At 43.7% G+C, this 21,777-nt stretch overlaps 1 long non-coding RNA gene across 1 annotated transcript; it reads left to right on the plus strand.

Annotated features, from left to right (window-relative positions):
* The first annotated feature begins 7,713 nt into the window (after positions 1-7,713).
* On the plus strand, positions 7,714-11,136 carry LOC146171933 (uncharacterized). Its single transcript, XR_014702638.1, has 2 exons — positions 7,714-8,203; positions 8,299-11,136. It is a non-coding gene; the product is annotated as an uncharacterized LOC146171933 (long non-coding RNA).
* Positions 11,137-21,777: the final 10,641 nt, after the last annotated feature.

Raw genomic sequence — 21,777 nt, forward strand, 5'->3', positions numbered from 1 at the left:
TATCTTTACTAGTAATAAAAGAGGCAGTGTAGCATATTTTTAGTATTCTGAATTATTTTTCTTGCTGGCTTATTTTGATATTCATGCCCCCTTTTCTTTCACTTTTTGGATTTTTTCTGCAAATTTCGGAGAAAAAGGTTTTTATGTTATGTATAAAGCCAAAACACAAACATGGACATTTATTTAATTGAGGATCAAAATACCTGCATTTTAGTATTATCTAATAGCAAGATTGTGTAAATATTTTATTTAATAAACAAATTACATGGTGCTGAAGGAGTTGAGGCAAAAAAAAAAAAAAGAAAAGACTTCTTCATTTTCAAGCTGTAGTTTAAGAAATGAGCATTTTTCTGCCTTTTGTATATCCTCAAGATTTTATTACAATTTCTTGTTTTTATATTCATGTTTGACAATACTTTTTGAATATTTTACCCAGTGCTGAGAATTTATCTTGTGTATTATGCTTATATTCACAATATTCACGTGTTTAGAGGGCATTTAAATAGCTGTATTTTAATTGGCTCATGTGCGTCATGTACAGAACGTGTGATCAGAAATTGTCATCGAAAAACGTCCTTCATACTGGAACGTGCGTGTGAAGAGCTCTGGCAGGTGCGTGCTCTGTTGCCGCATTGCAGAGAGGAGGAAAGGAGGCATCCTGGCTGTGCAAACCGCCGCGGAGAGGTGACAAAGAGGCTAATGGCAACCCCATGCATACTCGGGCCACTTATGCGCTTATACACAGGACCTCGGAGGATGGGCGTGTGGTATTCGATCTGTCATTTGACGTGTGTAACTAGAAGGCTGCATTTCCTGCACCGTACCTATTAGTCACATATTCTAATTCTGGTGCCGGGTTGTGTTCGCCTTAGCGATCTTAGAGCTCTTAAGCACTTCCTACATTTTTTTTTTTTTTTGTAGGTTGCAGCAAAGTTAGTTAAACACTTCATTTATAAAATAGCAAGGTGCATGTATGCGATCAAGGATCCACAAGGGAAGCTGCAGACGGGAGCTGTTGACGCTACCATGCTATACTCTTAAAGACAGATCTCAAGTGTCTCCTAAATTTTTATAACAAAACGAACATCCGCACAGTGTTTGATGGAGATGCTTACAACCCTGCTGTCCTGTCCGAAGACAGGGGTACATGCATTACTGCCCGCCATATGCAAGGCCAGCCACAATTAAACATTCGTTACCAGAGTAACATGATTGCCTGGCTTTTTTGTGTGTTCACTTCCTTAGCATACTGTAGCATAGTCATAGTAGTGTGCACCTTTCCAATAAGTGGTCACGGGGTGTCGCCATATTACCTGCTGGACTGCTTTGTGCATTTGGTGCTAGCACAGTGGAAGCAGAGCCGGTTTGCAGCAGTCCAGAGAGGAGGAGCGAACAATATGGCGGCACCGAGTAACTTATTGGAAAGGTGTATATAGATTGCTTGTTCCTGCAAGATGCGAGTTAAACTGCTCTCATACGAACAGTTTCGATCCTCATTGAACTGGATCTACATTCAACTCATTGTAGATCGAGGTTGTCACACGGCAACTGTCAAGTGCAGTTGAGCTCGAGCCTGCTTGACTCAAGGTTGCTTCCTCAATCGCTCTCGAAATTTCAAGCACACTCAAAAGCGGTCATTGACACCCTCGTCATCAACGAGCTCTAAAACTTGAAAACGAATAAATGCAATAGAACTGCACATAATAACACATAAATGTATTAAAAGGCATGATAGAACATTCGTAGAACGGCTAATTTTATATTATTGACACCGTAGTCTACTGCCAGTGGAAGCTAAGGTGGAGTTCTCTTCGACTGCGTCAGCGTGGAAACTAGAGCGGAAGAGAAACTGCACTGTAGCAATTGACCGCTGGGAAGATAGGTTAGATGACCTGAGGCGCCAAAAGCGGAATGCTGCTGTGTACACTGAAATCGTGCAATCATTACCCCAATCTTAAATTTCCTTTTGATACTCATTGCGACTGACAGCAGATGACGGACCACGTAGGAAATTTCTCAATGCTGACTGAAAACGCCCGTGTAGCACCGGATGCTTCAATCCTTCTTGAAAGCCTGAATGCAGATTGAGTTCAATGAGGATCGGAAGTGTTTGTGTGACAGAGGGATTAGTGTAGTGCAGCTAAAGCTTTGTGTTAGCTGGTGTGCACAAGTTGGGTGGCCGAGCTGTGTTAAATGGTATTACAATGCATATTTAGAAAACAAAACAGGGCACCCCAAACTGTTTATTCAACTTCATCTTAAAGCAGCGCGAAAACACAGGACTAAAAGGAACAGGAGACGACACAAGCGCTTTTTAGTCCTGTGTTTTCGCGCTGCTTTAAGATAAATCCTATCCAACTCGCCCAGTTTTCTATACTTATTCAACTTCTCAGATTATTTGGCATTACACACATTGTCTTGAAAGCAGTCCACAATATGGCCAGCACAACTTATGTCCTTGCTTATTTCAGATTGTTCATTTAAGAGAGCTAACATATTCAAGGGCTACTGACCAGGCTGACATTTTAACCAAGCCCGATAAGGCGTTGGACATGGTCTCTGCGAAATACTGCAGCGATGCACACACTGGAAAGCAACAAAATGCAAACCAAAGCTCTCATGGTCCTTTTAAAACAGCCAAACCTCCTCATCCTTTGCGCTGGCCATCGAACTTTGTCGATGAGGTACCAACAGATACTGCATCCATTGGTTTCTCTCTGACTGATGGGCGAGGGGTGTCACTTGGTCTGCTGATGTCGCGCACTTTTTTGTCTTGCATTTCGTTTTCACTCATGCATACACTCACACAAGAAAGAAGGCTTTTAGTTTCTTGCCCTTGTCTATGCATGCTTCAGCGTGTTCTGTGCACTGTGCTATTCTACACCAACGGCTGGACTCAAGTGGCAGCAGCGCGCACTTTCATACAGCCTGCGCATTCGCCGCAGATATAATGGCAGCTCTTCTAGGCAAGCAGTGCTCTCTTCCCCGTGAAGTTAGTGCAGGATTTACCCAACCCTGGCCACTCGCTTCTGTCGCGGCGCCCGGTGTGCACCTGCGTTCGCACCTTCAAGCGTTCAAGTGTTCAGTTTACGGAGTGAGCGAAATACTTAGAGAAATTATGTAGTCTCAATTTTGTGTGCGCAAAAGCGGTGCAGTGTAGGCTCAGGCAACAGTATTATTTAGCACATTTTGATCGTAGTAATACTTACTTTGTCTTATTTCTTACAGTGCGCAACATGTGCTAATTACCATCTTAATACAACAGTGATTTGGGTTATCAGTCTGTAGTAAGGCAAGTAGCAGCATACTATTGTAAGGTCAGTCCCATTATGCTGCACAAAAGCTGATTTTTTTCTTCCTGCTGTAACTTTGTTTCCTTCATGATATGAGGGGAACTGTCAAAAATGCATTGACATGGCTACAGAAGCACAGAATTTATCACATGAACATTTTTGGCCTCTCGGGCCTGTTCTGCCAGGCCTGTTAAAATTAGTGGCCGAGCAAGGAGGAGTACCTGTTTTGCCTACATGCATTGTTTCAAATGATATGCCAGTGTGACGGCATCTTTTCGCTTTTGGGCGCATTTCTGTCTGCTTCTGCACATGTACCAAAAGTTCGGGCGCCTTCACGTGTCTGCAAGTCAGGCTGGTCGTTGACCTGTTTTAAGTTGTTAGTGCAAATTAAAAAAAAAAGGTAGCCTGCTCTTATTGCACTTTTTGTGCACTTTGAACAGCGCATTCACTGTAACTGCTTTTCCTGTTCTGAGGCGTGCGCAACATCACCTCGAAATAACAGGAGACATTCATCACCATCTTCATATAAGGATAGTAGGAAAGCCTTCCGACCCTTGTCTTTGCCTGCCACCTATGTTGCTAAGCTCTGCAGCTAGTTTGTAACGAAGCTAACTTCATGACAATAGTTGAGCTTCTCGGCCGCAGTGTGCTTTTGGTATTTCCTTCGGTCCGGACCCATACGTATGCTTTCTGCCACGCATTTGAACTTTATTTCCTCTGAACGACGTGCCCACGCCTGCAAGTTTGAAAAACTTGCGGTGTTTCCTTTCATCAATTTCTGAGTGATGGAGAACTCTGTTCCAATAATTTAGCTATATTTTATGCGAGTTTTTCCATGGTTTTGGCTCTTCGGCAAGATGCTCATACACAGCCAGAGCCTGTAAGGATGGCTCACGGCCGGCACACCTATCATCTATAACTCTCAGTACAGCGGCAAAAATCACTGCAGGTCGCTCTGAACGCTCAAGTTCATGACATCTCGTTGGCAAGAATCACAACCGGGTGAAAGTGCAGGCTTGCAGCCGCAGGCTTGGCCAGCCTCCGCTTTTTTTTTTTTCCACCTTGTTGCACACCAAATGACGGCATCACTGAGTAGACGCCTCAATGCCACACAGTGCCACGATTTCGCAGCTGTAGCAGACGGGAAGCACCCTCCATGCATAGGTCGTAAAGAGCGCACCGTCGCCACTCGAATCCAGCCGTGGTACACCATGCATAACCATGAATACAGAAAACACAGAACATTCATACATGCACGGGCTTGGTTTCCTAAGAAAGGCCAGACGCCTCGCACCTATGCTTCGGCCACCCATTGAGCTCAGCCTCTCCCGCTCCTCCTCCTTATTGGCATTGTAGCTGGATGAGCCGAAGGTCACTGGTGGTGCTTGGGTAGCAGGAAGCAAGAAAAAGAGAAAGCTGCGGCGGTAGCTTTTTGATGGAAGGCAAAAAGCAAGGCACCCGTGTTTGTGCAATGTCAGTGCACCTTAAAGAAAGAACTCCAGGTGGTCGGAATTGTTGGGGACCTTCACTATGGCGTCTTTCATACCTGAGTCGTTTTTGGATGTTAAACCCCACAAAGCAACCGGCAAGAAAAAAAAAGTAATGCCTGTAAAAGTCGGGGCCATAATGACTGCATTTGATGCGTTCTCGTAGCTGTTTTTACCCAGCACAGGGCAGCCAGCGTTTTCATTTTGTTGACCAAACCAACATGGCGGGCATAGTTTCTCAAAGCACTAAGAGATGGCGCTCCACATTTCGCGTATTTAGGGAGCCTACATGTACCAGCCCTACGCGTATTCTCTTGTGGAGGCTAGTCAACCAGGGAGGAGGGAGAGACTCTGGTGATGGAAAAGAAGGATAGAAACATACCGGTTTTGATAGTTGTAGCTCTGTTATTAACGAGTCTGCTGCAAAAGTATTTTTGGCCATCGCGCATTCTGAAGGCGCTGCCTCATAGACAGCAGGTTTGAACACATTTTCGAATCTAGGGTGGTTCATAAACAAGTTCAGTTTATGGAATCGCACCTGAAAACGAAAGGAATGATTGAAGCAGGAGAAATGATAGCACCTTAAAATAGAAACAAAAGGTGGATGGGTTTTAAGATGCTTTGCAGCTGTTTTCCACTTGCCCAAAGGCAGTGCAGAGTTTTGGCCGGTGTGCAATGAGCAGTTGGGCGCATGGTTTCGCTGATGGCATGGCAGGTGCGTGCTGGTTGGTGACATTTTATACACAAGGTCTTGTAGACTTTGTGTCTAGTCGGAAAAAAAGAGGATTGTAGCAAATGAGCATTTATGCTGAAATAATTTTGTGAGTATCTTCAAAGAGCTGCTTTCCATGAAAACATGGCATTAGATTTTTGCTTTTCTAGATGGGGTTTTAAATTTTGTTTTGATGGTTTCTTGCAATCTTTTGCTTGTTCTTCACGACAAATGTATTTACTTCATAGCTTGCAATAAAATGCTTCCATTGCAAATAAGCATTCCTTGTGTGTTGTGCTCTTTGGTCTCATTATTTTGAACTGTAGTAGCCATGACAATCGGAAAACATTTGGGAGAACAGCACTGCATCATGTCTACATTATATTCCTGTAGAAAAAGAGAACGGGCATTGCAGTTGGTGTCGATGAGACTGAAATCGACATTTGTTTCAGCTAAACTGTTTCCTCGATTTCGAATCTGGTTTGGGCTATTGCATGTCTAAGGCCCCAGCCAAATATTGCCCACTGCCTCAATAACAGCACATGCTCAAGGACCTAAAGAAACTACAAGATGAAAGTTTATTTTTCAACCCTTTGTGATGAAAGCAATTTTACCACAGGTAGAGGTATTGACATGGCACACAGGGATCGGGAATGCCAAAACCTAATGCGGTCTATGAAAGACGGCAAGCATGGGAAAGAGCTAATTAATTTTGACTGCTTGGTGTCCTTTTTATATGCACTGACATTGTATATCCCACAGGTGTCTTTACATCTTGCCTCTGCCAAAATGTAGCCATGTATTTAATCTTAAAACCTTAGGATTAGCAGTTGAATGCATAGCCACAAAGTCACTGCTGCACATAGGTAGGAAGGTTTCGGACATAGGAAGGGAGTAATGTTTTTAAGCCAGATAGTCCCTCTGAATCTGAACCATGAGAAACATTTCCCCAAGAGCAAAAAGAGGTGAATGTAAATTTGGAAGGTGCTGTACATATAATGTAATAAAAGGCAGCTTGCTATCATGTGATCATTTGAAAGGCTGAAAAGTGGATATTAAAGCATTAGTTTAAATTACCTAAGCAAAGGACAGTGCAGCAGGTTATAGAAAGTAAAATTGGAAAACCTTCACAAACACAGATGTGGATTAAAGTACAGTTTCAAGGTAATCAGCTATTATTGAAATGAGCAGGCCCTATTTGCCCTGAGCAGGTGGCGTCCTTGGTTCAAAAAGGTGAGGGCATAAGCAGGTCCTCATCTGATGGTTTGTGTGGGTGGTACTTCTATGCTGCCGCAACACCATACCGTATGACACAGAGTGCTGGGCATCTTGCAGTAGAGTACCTGCAGTGGTACTCTACTGGTGTACATGGTGTACATCTTTGAGTATGAAGATGCAGAAAACTGAAAAGAAGCATTAGAGTGGGACATGTAATCCAGGAAATAGGGCTTTTCAGCTAATCGATTAGGTTTCGAGGGAGTGAAACAAGCAAGGGATACCAGACACTGGGATGAAGAGATAATGTCGGCAAATGACCCAAGGTTGGCGGCTGCAGCTAACGCATGAAGCAGCTATGATTGCAGACCATTAATTCCCTTCAGCATACCTAATGCAGGCAGTGATGATGAATCAAAACTCTGTTGCCAATTTATGAAATAACTATAGATATGTAACTGCACTGTGGGAAGCCACTTGATTTTTCTTCCAAGTTTTTTGTTATGAATGGACAGAGTGAAAATGCGCAAAGGAAATAAATGCCAGACTAGGAATAAGTGTAGTCCTTCATTGAATGGCTCTAGTGTCGCATTGCTGAACTGTGGTTTAAAAGTTACTTGTGGCGAGATAAATGAGTCATACAGCCTCTGAGAGGCTTGCAGAGAGAGCTGAACTGAGAAGAGACAACTCGAGAGAACAGCAGAGACTTGTGCGAGCACCGTACAACCAGCCGGTTCAAATGGCGCGCCGTTGCAACGGTTGAGTGACAGCGCTGCAGGTGGCGAAAACGTCCAATACCAACAAAAATTAATTCAGTAAAAGGAAACCTTTAGATAATTAAAATTCGCACTTGTAGTTTATGGGTCACCACCTCCTTTGTTTAACTGAAACTGTATAGTTTCATTTGCAACAATTTCAGATACGATGGTGCGTGCGCCATTATCATCATCATCGCCCCCTCCGCTAAATTATTTGAGTTGCGGCGCGTTATATGAAACGTTTTAAAAAACGAAGTGTCTAAAGGTACGTCCGACGGATCCATTCGATTCTCGTAAAGATACGGCGGACGTCGATATACAGGCTCATGGCTATATGCACGTCGAACGCGGCCCCATTCCGCTTGCTACGCGTGAATGGATCTCATCCTCTATGATATCAGCTAGCCGCGACTCTCGATGAGGTGCTACGAAGAGTGCATCCGTTCTAACATAGATCACGGTCTTCACTTAGGGTTGTGCACGGCAAACATTGCTGTCAAGCACATAGCTGCAGGCGATATGCTACGTACTGCACCAGCTCCACCAGCTGGCATCGAGATACGCACATTCACGAGCAGCTTTCGCTTCGCACTAAACTATCACCTCGATCTGCCCGTAATGCGAGCGAGCTATTCCTAGCATTTACGCTGTCTTAGGTCCTGCATCGACCTCTGAAGATCTAGCGCCGGCACAACACACACACACCTCGTCGTGCAGCTGAACATTCGGCAGTCCAAAGTATGCATGTGAAATGGCATTATGCTCGTTCCTCACATGCAGACCGAGGAAACAGGATGTTTTTAGCTAAATTCTTCGTTTAAATTCTACCTCAGAGCCGTGGCAGAAGACATGCCGAATCTACTAGAGGCCTGCACATCGACTCGTCGAGGCGAAGACCTACTGCACCGCACCGCAAGAGTGCACAACCGGAAAGCCGGAAGCGTGAATGATCCGAATTCCCTGTGAACAGCAATGTTCTTTGGTATATAGGGGATTACTAGACTAAAGTGCTTAGGCTGCATCTTTTTCTTGTCGTTGAAGTCTGCGTACATGTAGTTTAAACCCCCGCATGCTCGAGGTTAGCGTGACCCGACTGAACGGCCGCGCAGCTTTGAAACGATCGGGATCGATATGCATGCATCGCCGGGCTTAGGTACGCGGTAGAAAATGTGCGCTGCACATTTCGTTGAAGAAGCTGACTCTTGGAATTTTGCAGAGTGTGCCATGCAAGCGATCGTTGCTACAACCACGCATCCATGTTCCCACGGCTGGCCTACCCCGAGGCGCATAAATGTTCAACCGTGGACGTATCAATGATCGAAGAGAGGACAGATTTTCACAATATTGGGCGCGAAATCGATAGCTACCAGTGCTCAGTGTTAGAGAAATTCTGCCTTGATCATGAGCAATTCAGTGTTTCAGGTGTGGTCAGCAGCTATATAAGTTTGAACAGTTCGCCTTTCAAGTCAGCGGCGCCAGCGATGGATCGGCGGAGCGATTTTCCACGCTACACCGCTGTCTTGCTAGAAAGCCTATCTAGGCGGCGTTTGACATTCAGCTGCTTTTTGTTGGCCCCGTAATTGAAAGCAACGCCTTCAGAAACGCGTTAAATGTTCAAAAATGTATTCTCTTCAACAGTTTCACTCCAGGCTGTCAAAGCAGGCGGACGTTGATAAAACAGTTGAGCACTCCAGTCTTTAGAAATCTGTTCAATCACCTTCAGTTTGTAAAATTATTGGAATAGGTCGCTTTCCGATCGCTGGGACATAGACCCTCATGACAGCGCTGTCACGTGAATAAGGACCACACCAGGCCGAAAGCTTGTCTCATATAACATAGCTAACCAAGGTATACCTTACAGCATTGTGTTGATTTTTATGGTGCCTAAGCGACTAATGCTGCCATGCACCAAGAACAAGGTTTAATGTATTTATTTTGTGTGTAATGACTAAAATGTTCTTTAGGATGTAGCTTGTTTAGGAAGATTTTAGGAAACCAAAAATGCAGGAAATTTGCACGTCTCTCCTAGGATCATGCTGGGATGGAAAGGGATCTGTTGCATATTGTACAAAATGTTTCCTCTTTTCTCGACTCTGGCGCACGTGTAAGATATGGTTTATTGTTAGTTCATCTCCACACTCCTTGCATATTGGTTTGTCCTCTTTCATAAGTATGAAGCTGTGTGTGAGGTTTGGGTATGTGTTTTGTGAAGATGACCTAAAATGTCCTCCACGTTGTGTTTTTGATTACTGCATGATTTCCATTCCTTAATGACAGGTTTGACAAGTATAGTTTGTAGTTTATTTCAATGTTTCAAAAATCCTGCCATTTCACTCTCACTTTTCTTTGTACAAGCTTCTTGGTATCTTCATGCAGCATATTCACCCTCTGTAATTTAGCATTGCGCCAAGGTAACCTGGTTATTTCTTTTCATCACCTTTCAAGACTACTGTCCCGATTTCATAAAGTTTCTGACGACAGGAACTCCTTGGAAGTCATAGAAATAAACGAGATCCACAATCATGAGCTATCTAGGGTATGCATATACATGTCCATCGCTCAGTGGAATGGCGTCAGTACGCTGTTAGAACAGGTCTTGAGATAACAACCATTGTCTGAGGTGGTCCTTTAATGGGCATTGAAATGCTATGTAACTACAGGTACTGATAGAACTCTTGATCATGTTATGTGATGATGCGATCCTTGCATGAATATAGGTATACATTTCAGAATCTGCAGTGCACCACTTGACCATTTGCCACCAGTTTGTGTGAAAATGTATTTTTCATGCATGTTAACCAGTGTTTAACAGACGACCCCTGTGCACAAGCCAAAAGTGCCACGAGCCAAATGTCACGAGGCCACACGACATGGCAGGAGCTGTTAAGCCAAGCTTACAAAGTTATATTTGAAATATTTCAGCTTCAACGTTTCAGCTCCAATTAAGAAAGGTTGAGGCTTACAGAGGTCTATGCCAGGTTGTCTATCACCTAACAGGGCAGCCTACGACCGTATGCTAATGAGTATATCTGAGATAACAGAGACATGAATTAAGGAATTAGTAGTAATGTTTGTAGCAAAGGGCATGTAAATTAACGAGAATCCACAGTGGGATCTGCAGACAAGAACCATTAACGCTGGCACACCATACCCTTACAGGTGGAGATTAGGAGTCTCCCTAATTTTTTGTCTGCTCAAAGCTTGTCATTTCCTTCGTTCTTCCAGATGAGGAAGATGTGAAAATGATAGCATCTAAAATGCCAGAGACCATCGTTAACAAGGATGCTGATCCCAACAGCGTAAAAAGGAATTTCAGAAAAGATGGGTGACTAGTAATGCTGGCAACAGTTGAAACTAAGTGGAAAGGCATGAAATTGAAATGTAACATATGCAGAGATTTGTTGCGAGACGACCAGTCTGTGGTGTGCGACATCTGTCTCCGTTAGTTCCATCAAGTGATTGGCCAAAGCAGATGGGGCTTGTGGTTTTGTGATAAGTGCAGTGTAGTAGCATAGATGCAACCTTGCCCATTAATAATTCGAGTGGAGTAAGTGCATTGTTTTGTTTTGTTCATGGTTTCCATGAAAACATTATGAGAAATTTTTTCCTAGAGAATGTTTGCTGAAATGTGAATATAATGTGCAATAAAACTAGTGTTTTCTTGCTGTTTACTTTTCCTTGTATACATTAGTTCTGTGAAGAAAACCACAGGCTAGAAAGAAATGTAATGGCATGCATTTTGATACTTGGCCCCGTTGTGCTGGCTCAGTAGTTAGAGTGCTTGGCTGCTGAACCCAAAGATGCAGATTTGGTTCCAGCCACAGCAGGGACATTTCAATAGAGGCGAAACAATAGGCCGTCATGCACCGTGCGGTGTCAGTGCATGTAAAAGAACCCCAGATGGTCGAAATTATACCGGAGCCCTCAACTATTGTGTTCCTCATAGCCGTAGTTATTTTGGGATGCTAAACCAGATATATATCACATCATACTCTGAGTAAGATGCTATTCATGGTCAGTTAATCATACACTAAATGATCAATTTTTTTTCTGCATGGTACAGCAGCTGTTGTACAATTTTACTTTAGCCTTCATGAAGAATATCACACTGGCTCCACATGGCCTTCTGTTGATCCTTGATATGCGTCACAATCACACACCCGAGTATGTATTTGTCTAAAGGCACCTATGCATGCAAGGAGGGGACCGTTACTTTCCACTTGTCAGAACTGAAATGCATGATCCACATCATTTCTGTAATTCAACTGCTTGCTATTTGAACTGTCCAGCATTGATGCAAGTTTCAAAGAACTGCAATTAGCAAATTAATCTAAGCAGCAAACCATGCCAAGAACTGCTTTGGTTTCATCTTTAGCAACTGTTTGGGAACTAAAATTAGCCAAATGTTGCAAAACATAGATGAGAGGTTACAAAATCTAAAAAACAATGCAGCCTACCTGTGGCATGTAGGGTTTCACATCCTAAAGTGACATATGTAGCTATGAAGAATACCGTAGTGGAGATCTCCAGACTAATTTGACTGCCTGGGCTTTGTACTTTGAATTGACATCTTGCAGAAAACAGAAGCATTTGCATTTCACCTGCACCAAAGTGCGACTGCCATCACTGGTATTAAACATCACGACCTTGGGGCAAGTAGCCTAATGTGCCACTAAGATGTCGCAGCGTGTACGTACATGCTATACATTTCAACCTTTCTAGCATTAAAGCTGTCACATGCATGGCAGATATTCATGTTCAGCTTTGGACTGACAAGTTTAAAAGTGTACTATTTGTGTTTGTCTAGCATGAAAAACAAAGGAAACTAAGGAAAAACGAAAAAAAAAATGAACATGATATGTTAAAAAAGCATTAGTCATCAACACATAAAGCATATTCGTTCCTTTATTAATGATAAAGTGGCCTTCAACAATAGTACAAAGCCTGAACATTTAGAAAGGTGCTGTGCCAGGCAGCTATTTTACAGAAACCTGAACCATTTCACCTGTAGTAATACGCATCCCGCGGTGTGGGCTGGGCACTTATTTTACGGTCCACTCCAACATGCGAAAACTGCATCGTGCATTCCCATTTTCCGAGTTTTGAGCTCTGTAGTACAGGCTAACAAATTGTCGATGACTTATTTTCGTCTGATTGTTGCACAGCGCGTGTAAATAAATTACCACTGCACCTAATAAACACTGACATGCACGTGCAACATCGCCGATCATAAACGGACACACTGATGTCCGTCCGGACATCGGCGCACTCATCACAGCACTCTTCGTAGTCTCACACAGCACTCTAGTAGGACGTAATCCGTAATCACAGCATCTCACGGTAAGCACAAACCACACCTCCAGTTGTACAACAAACACGAATGACGCGATGCTTGGGCTAGAGACACGCCGGCGGTGCCCAGCTTTTTCAGCGCCGCTTGTACTACGTAGAACTTGCAGCACCAAACCTCAATGCGAGCAGAAAGCGATGCGTTACGTGACGCATCTCATCACAGATGGAAGTGAGGAAACTTTGAAGAATCAAAACTACATAATTACATAACGACCGTCGTAGACGTTAATCCACACAATAACGAGGACCAAATGAGCGGGCGTGCGGGCCGCGGGCTGGCCGTCAACACCGCGATTACATGCGCTTGCGCTCTGGTCGTGCTTGCCACCCTGCCGCGGTCCAACTCACGTAAACCTATCATCATGCCATCACGTAGTATATCACCCATTCTAGGCACTATTCTTGCCACTGTACTATTCTTTGTAATTTCACATTTCACGCATGCAGTATATAGTACATACTTCTTACACCTCGCACGTACCAACTTCGATTTGCCCCGCCGGGGTGGCGCAGTGGTTACGGCGCTCGACTACTGTGCCCAAGGAAGCGGGATCGAATCCCGGCCTCGGCGGCTGCGTTTCGTTGGAGGCGAAGCGGAGTGGCGTCCGTGTGCTGTACGATGTCAGTGCACGTTAAAGAACCCCAGGTGGTCGAAATTTCCGGAGGCCTCCACTACGGCGTCTCTCATAGCCTGAGTCGCTTTGGGACGTTAAACCCCATAAACAAACAAACAAACAAACAACTTCGATTTGGCTACATATGGCTACCATGTTGTTGCTACAACCACATCTGAGTCCGGCTTTCCCGACGGATCCCAAGGCCCATATCGGAGAAAAATGCGTTGGGTCCGTCGGAAGAACCCTACCGATCGGGTCCGTCCGCCGTACCTCTGAAAAATATTTCCCGGATCCGTCGGACGGATCCCGAAGAAAAACGCACCGGGTCCGTCGGACGTACCTTTAAGACCATTGATCGGGTCCGTCCGACGTACCTTTAGCCACAGCCTTTAAAAAAATGTCTGACGCGTTATTGACTCTGGTTATTCTCCTTCCAGTGCTTTACGGAGCCTGTGTTGCGCTTTATCTATTTGTTGCTAATGCTAACGAACCATAAAAGGGCTGTGTTCTGTGTTTATACAGCACAGGCGACGCACTTCGCACGGTGAGCATCACTTTGGTAAGTCGAATAGAAAGCCAGCTGATTGCTCTTTGGAAGGAAATGAGTTAATATATTGATTTGTGGAACATTAACGTACTCGAGTGCCATGTTGGTAAGCATGGTGCCTGCGCTAGAACCGCGATTCTTCCGCGAATCGCTGTGTGAAATTAGCTGGGAACGATTTGTTTCGGGACGTTTAACTGTGAACATTGCAGCAAGGTTACTTTCTTGCTGCACTTGAGGTTGTCTGAGAGAAGTTCTGCTTGCCTGCGCAGAACTAAATAAAGCGCTCCGTTGAAAGTGTTCAGGCATAATGACTACAGAGACATCGAAGGCTTACGTTTGTGTCAGAAGTGCTTTGAATTAATTTTTAGTGTGAATGTGAGGCATGTAGCTTTCCCCTAGCAGTCGTAAGATCACCGAGGCCAACGTCAGTTTTGCACTTGCATCGGACGCGCCTTTTCAGCACATGCTGCATGTATGCGCCTGTTGTTGCTTTTATGTATGATGACTGTGGTAATAGTTTGCAGACTAGCTGTGTTTCAAGTGTGTTGACCGCTTCTTAATAGTGTGTAATGTTGATTTACTAGCTTCGCATTTTTTTTTTTTTTTTTTTTTGCAAATGTTACGCCTGACACGCTGCCCGTCAGTCCCGAGACGAGTGGTACGCTGTGCAGCAAAGTAAATGTACTTCATTACCGAACGGGGTCACGTACTCGTTAGCTATGATTTTTATTTTTATAACTGTAGTGCACAACGTAGATGTAATGTGGGATCGCTTGGTTCTTTCCTAGTGTATTCTTGTAAAACAAATAAACTGGTCAGAACAGCATAGAGATGTGGCTTTAGGGAATGCATCGAAACAGGCTTGCCAAATGGCTTGCCTCTGTTCTCATTCTTGCTCAGATCCAAAGGCAGTAAATTTCATTTATCAACTTAATTTTTTTTGTAAGTTCAGTGTTTGACTTTACAGTAGTTGTCTGCATGGTAGGTAATCTGCCCAAGTATAGATGACTTGCAGCACTGTCACATTGTTGGTGGACCAGAGCCATGAACGAACCCTGTTTGCCTGCCTAGCCTGCTACTAGCTACCTGCCCCATGGAAGATACCTATACCTGATTTACTATCATGGAGTATGTGCAACAGCCACCTGATAGCTCGCAGCTGCAGCCATGTTGTTTTTATGTTCTACACCTGTGCACTGCAGTGTAACGCTCTATCACGCATTTTAAAAGGACAGTATTTAATGGCTACATTTTCATCTACAGTAATCTGTCACGGTTCCATCCACCAAGGCTGCACGACATTCATAGGTGCCCTAGTGAGGCTTAGAGGAGTTTTGAAAATTCTTGTGCAGTATTGTTGAATTATTACTTACAAAATATTGTCCAGTGAACCAGTTATAACTGTGAATGTATTTATTTTTTTCTAAATTACTATCCACGCAATGCTATTATGGCATTGCGAATGCACAAGATTGTTAGTCTGCTAGAGTTTCCAGTTTGTACAACCCATAGCCATTTAAACAAGAATTGCAATGGTGGCGCTGAATGGCAGCACTTATCTGCGAGATGGCTGATGCATTGTGAGGGCACCAGACATTCCCCTCATCATCTGCGGCGACTGTCATCGATACTACGAAATCACAGTGGTTGCCAGTGTTCACGTGCGAACTGCTCGGGGTCGCAGTCGTCAACAATTTCAAGCCACTACAAAAAGTGTGAATTGCATTGATTACATCTTTGCATGACAGCCGATGTAACCAGCATGAACTATGTCTTATTACAGGTACCATATGCAGTTACTTGCTGTGCTGTACGACAGCACAGAGCACATGTGTGATTAATGGGGTAAATAAAATAAATAAATCCTGTCTCCTCTGAGAATCAAACCTCCATCCCTTGTATTCCTCACATACTGTACTTTGTTTATGACAACAGAACATGAGTCAGCACATATGCATTCTTGCAGTGGAATGATCTAGGCATAGCACTGCTAATTTTTGTTCTAATGTGGCACCTTTTATGGAGTTCACCGATTTTTTTTTTTTTGCATTGTTCATATAATAAACACATAAAAACCCTGCAGCACTATGAAAATTTACCCGGAGCATTCAACTCGTGCTACAGTATGTGCAGTAAAGCTACCTTTGTCTTTGTGTGCAAAATGAAAATTTTTACAAAAGATTTACATTTTGCATGTTGATTTGATCAGAATATATTGGTTTTGAACATGACTGGAAAAGGCTTTTCAATACCTGAGCTGTTTCATGTGCATGGTTAACTACCATGCTGAACTTTGTAGTCAAGTAAAATATTTGCATAGTGCCTATATGCGTACAATATATGCATAGAGGCAGGTAGAGTGATTGTTTAGGTGTACTGTAATTATCAGGCTGTGCTAGTATCCTTACAGCTATGATATAAAAATTCGCATCAGGTTTGTAGAACTTTTATTGTGAACAGTGGTTATATGGTGTCTGTGTATTTTATTTTAGCATAGCCGTGATATTGGTGCAAGTTCTGTCAAGTTTGGTTTTGTTTTGATTTTAACAACTTTGTTTATTGCCACTTGTGGACAGCCTTATCACACAGCGCTATTCAGGTTCTACTAGTGTCGAAGATCATTGATTTCACTTTCTTTAATAGACACCGAGGGTTCACTGATACATACGCTACCAAATTTTTTTTGTTTCAACTGCTTCAATTGTTTTCCTTCCCAGTGGTGTTGTACATTTTCACAAAAATTTGCTTTCAAAGTGCAGTTGTCGACTTTCTTCCAAGTTGTGTGATATGCTGTGAAAAATGGCATGCGTGTCATAAAACTTGTTCCAGATTTTTTTATCGCATTCTGCATGTACAAGTTTTTTCAACCTTCTATGAATGCTTTGTCTCAAAAATATTAAGTATGCAGGCTAACGTAGGATTAGGTTGCATTCTGGGTTCTGTTGTGCCGGGTAGCAGCTCAGCAGTCAGATTCTTTTACTGGACTTGCCTGAGGGTACGAGTTGTGTGAAGCCTGCACACAGACCCATATCATGCCATTTGACGCGAACTTTACGTTCGGCCGCCTTCAGTTCAGAAAAGGACTGTATTGGGTTACTACGACAAACATTACCCCAGCTTGTTTTAGGCAGAAAAAAAAAAGTTTGTGCCATGGTCGCCATCTTGCATGTTCTCATACACTTTAATTTCAAATTTGTAAAATTTGCTGTTCTCATCGTAGTTGTTCCAATAATATCCCAAGTTTTCTAGAAGTAAAGGAACCCAAGAAAATTGTTTTGGAGATTAGAGGATATAAGCCATGCCAGAATAAAATTCTCAAGTTTAGAAAATTTGCTTTTTGCAGCATTTACAGCTGTCAAATACAGAGTAAGGTTGTTCTAGTAAATGTATGACCTGTATTAAGAAAAAAGTACCACTCGGTGGCATTTATTTTGGGAAATTAAATCACAGCACTCAGTTCCTTGCTCGTGTACAACCGCCCAAATCTTCAACTAGACTGCACAACGCCCACTTTCAACAGTGATGCTGTTTAAGCTGGAGGTTGTTTCATCTATTGTGCGCAGCTTAATGTGTTCGCAGTAATGTCACCATTACCGGATGTGACATCATGACGTCACATCCAGTCATGTCTAATAACCAGAACTGAGGTCACCACATGACATCATGTCCAGTCATGACCGATGACTTCACCGTGCGATTCACGCATATATGAAGCTAACCTTGCCAGGCATCCAATCCAGGCATCCGTGCTGCGCCTTTCATTTGTCGCTTCCTCAAACGCCGTACCACACAGGAATCAGCAGCGTTTTAAATTGGTTTACAGGAAAGAAAAGGCATAATATCTGTCACACTTGTCCGCCGACAACAGATAGCCACGATGAGTCTCAAAGTATAATCACGGATAACTTGAGGCAAACAGAAACAGCATCATTGTGTCATCAGTCTTATACACGACTGCAATCTGCCTTAATTTTTTTCTGTACCACTGTGCCTTGGCAGGGATCGAACTTGCAGAGAGGTAAAAATAAGGCAAGGCCTCGGTGAGCCTCTGGTTAGACTTATTCTTTTCGCAAGTTAGCTCTTTTTCAATGTGCAGAAGAGAAAAGGCGGCCATCGTGCACATTAGTAAAGAGTTCGGCAGCTGCACATTCACTCTCCTGATCACTAATCCCTTACTTTGTACAATCTTTGCCAAAAGTAACCAGGCTGTATGTTTAGCTTTTAGCTTGTATCCTAAGGTCAACATGAATTCCTAAAGGATCACAACTTGAGAAGTGAGGACTGCAGCTTGCCTTTACTACTTTGCACAGATTTACAGTTTCAGAAGTGGTACGAATTATCTGCTACTTGACTGAAAATTGGAGCATGCAGCCTGGTTATTTTCGGCAAAGGTAGTACCTCCATTATCTTATACATACTCTTTAGCATATAGTCATGAACTACCACATTATGTGAAAGACTGCCTGACACAAATATAAAGCCTCCCTTAACCTAGCCGTATGAAGTGCCTTTGTGGCCTACGGGTAGCATGTCTGACTTGAAATGCAAGAGTCCTGGAGGGTTCGATTCCTTTCACCTACCCATCTGATTCGAGAAGCTTGAGTTGGCAGCTTCTGCCAAATCTGCCATATCATATGATCAAGTGACTTTGCACAACCCTGCCACCAATCAATTCCCGGCTATCACCTGCCGGCTATCACCCACAATTTTTCATTCACAACCCTGATACCAAATTTTCTGGTGAATGGCAGCCTTTAACGCTGTCATATTAACATGTAACCAAAATTTGGTGTCCTTCAAGTGGTGGCTTTAGACAGCTTGTGTTGTTCGTCCCTTTGAGACCTTGATTGGCAGGTGGCAAAGTAGAGACAAGAGGGATGATGAAGAGAAGGTAGGAGGCAGAGGGTGGAGAACGGGTACAATGTGTCGCACTGTGATTGTAGATTAGGTGGCACAACCTGCTTGCATGGTCGCAACCCATCAGTGGTATTGAGAACAGCAATGCGAACTCCTAGCACATACTCCCCTGCACAGATCGTATTGATTGTCTATACTTTTTCTTGGACAAGTTCTTCTGAATATCTCGTAGGATGTCACTGCTAAGATTTTTGCACGGCCCCTGAAGGCTAGGTATTGCTGCAAAGCACCTTGTCCAGAAAACGGAAACATAGAATGACCAGCTTGTTCAGCTTGTTTCTGCAATGGGCACAAAACTGGACTCCATTCCACTCGTGAAATATGGAGGAGTCTCTATGACCGGTTATCATTGTACAGTAGAACCCTGCTATAGTAAAGTGAAACTGAAGTCCCATCATAGTAAAGGTGCTTTTGGTAAAACTAGGTTATACTAAACAACGTCTGGCCGTGGCGTCGACTTCCCACGAAATGACATTGCTGCACACGCATTACTTAGAATCGCGAGGAAATTTTTTTCTTAAAAAAAAATAAGTAGTGCATTTTTTTTATGGTTTTACCGCTAGGCTCATCAGCACTGAGAAGAAGCCAACTTTAAGGCCTTTGAGCCGTGAGGGAAAGCATGCAGCGCGTAGGGGGAAAAATGTAAAGCTGACTACAAACACAAAAAGAAGACGGCCGGTCACTTAAAAATAGAGTAAAAGGGAAGCGAAGAAACGGCCGAACATTCACACAACACTGTTCAGCACGAAGGAGTAGTGGCAAGAATTGGAGGCGTGGCTTGTGCGGTTTTGCAGTGCTGGACTGTCGCGCATTTTTCATCTATTGCCTCTTAAAAGATGGAAACAGCGGAAGATGATGCCGCGCTCACGCAATGCTTTGGTTCTCAGCTGAAATCAAGCTCGGCTATATTCGTATCCATGTTGCATTCATGCTAAACAGGTACTTCTACAAGCGGTAAAAAAAAAAAAATGAAAAAGGAAATGGCACAGAGACGATAAGAAAGACATGCAAGGCATTTTAGAGTGTTCTTTTCATAAAGCAACAAGATGTGCTTAGTAAGCAGACTTTAATTACAAGATAGTATCTTCAGGACCATGTCATCACTAACAACTGATATAGTAAGATTTTAGCCGGTCCCGGTGACTTTACTATAATGGGGTTCTACTGTACTTATCAGTTCGCAAAGAGCACTTCCTGGCAGAAGGGCAGCTCAACACTGTTAATGTGGAAAACTCTGCTTATGCTCAGACTGAAACCCACATCTGATTTTGATTATGCTTCCTGCAGGAACGACCTTTAGTCTGCATCTCAAGTGAGCATGGGGTATCTTGATGCTTATTTTTATTTTTTGTAACCACAACCTCGAGCAGACTAATTCGCCAAAGCTGGCAGCGCTGGTTATGTATACGTTTGCCGCTGGCTCAAGCCTGCACTGCAGTGAAGTGCAGGCACAGAGCAACGCTAAAGAGCATAGGCGTTCAAATTGCAAAACTTTTCTGCCCGAGTCAAAAAGAATTCCATTTAAGCTTCCGGGGAAAAAAAAAAAAAATGCTACAGTGGCCCTGCGCAATATAATACCATTTACCATATACCAGCTAGTACCACATCACTACTCTCTACAGTGACTTTCTGTTAGCTAGTGCCAAGTTACTGTATATCTGGCAGAACCACATGAATGGTTTGTGGGGTTTAACGTCCCAAAGCGACTCAGGCTATGAGAGACGCTGTAGTGGAGGACTCCGGAAATTTAGACCATCGACATTCCACCGACATTCCACAGCACACGGTCGCCTTGCTTTTCGCCTCCATCGAAAAGCGGTCGCCGAGGCCAGGATTCGATCCCGCATCCTTAGGAAGCGCCCTAACCACTGCGCCACCCCGGCGGGGTAACACATTAATGTGTCATGACGAACACAAAATAACATAAAAGGAACAGCCAAGGTCGTAATGAGCGACTGCAGGTGACAAATGCATCGGTCCCTGGTACTCGTGCTTTTTTAACATTACACATATGCATCACTGAACTGAATGCTCATACGAGCAGAAAGTAAAAACTCTAGGGGCACTTTGGACCACTAAAGAGCAATGAGGTGAAAGCCTTTATTGCACGGTGGTCTGATGCCCTCCACTATGGCACCTCCTTCCTCGTTTTCCTTATGGCTCGATTCAGGTGCTCGCGGAAAAGTGTGAGATACGCCTTTTCTTTCCTGTAAACCAATTTGAAATGCTGCTGATGCTTGCTGTACTGCGTCTGCTTTTGTATGCCGTGTCATGTGGCGTTTGAGCAAACGCCAAATGAAAGGCGCTGCACTGACGACTAGATCGGGTTAACCTTCACATGTGCTCGAGTCGCCTGGTAACGTCACGACTGAATGTGATGTCATCATGGTGTAAGTTTCGGCCATGACATCATAGTAATCTCTCATTATCATCACTGTCACTAACTATCATTATCAATCAGTATCTATCACTAAGTTCTTCACGGACAGATTTAAAGGTAAACAGCACAACCATGCAACTGCTCGCAAGATTCCAATGACAGCTTTCGCATGTTCGAATGGGGACGGAGGAAAGCAGTGGCAATGTGAGTGGCAAGTATGTATTTCCTGGGGCGGCTGTGCTGGACAGACAGAGCGGGAACATACGTGAAGACACAGGTGCCTTCACGGCCAGTCAAGCTCAAGCAGTGATGGCATGACTGCACAATTTCCCAGGCAAGGTGTCTCTGGCCACCCTCCTCACACCTCTCATAACCATGTTGCGCGAACTGCAGCGGAGATGGTGGAGGCTGCTGCCACATTTGCCCTATCAGTGCAATTGCAAAATGTTTTTTCCCAAGTTTATGACTACGAGAGTTTCAAATTGGGCTAGTTGGTGGT

Source organism: Amblyomma maculatum, unplaced genomic scaffold (genome assembly GCF_055883805.1).
Source record: "Amblyomma maculatum isolate TAMU_Amacu unplaced genomic scaffold, ASM5588380v1 scaffold_15, whole genome shotgun sequence".
NCBI lineage: Eukaryota > Metazoa > Arthropoda > Arachnida > Ixodida > Ixodidae > Amblyomma > Amblyomma maculatum.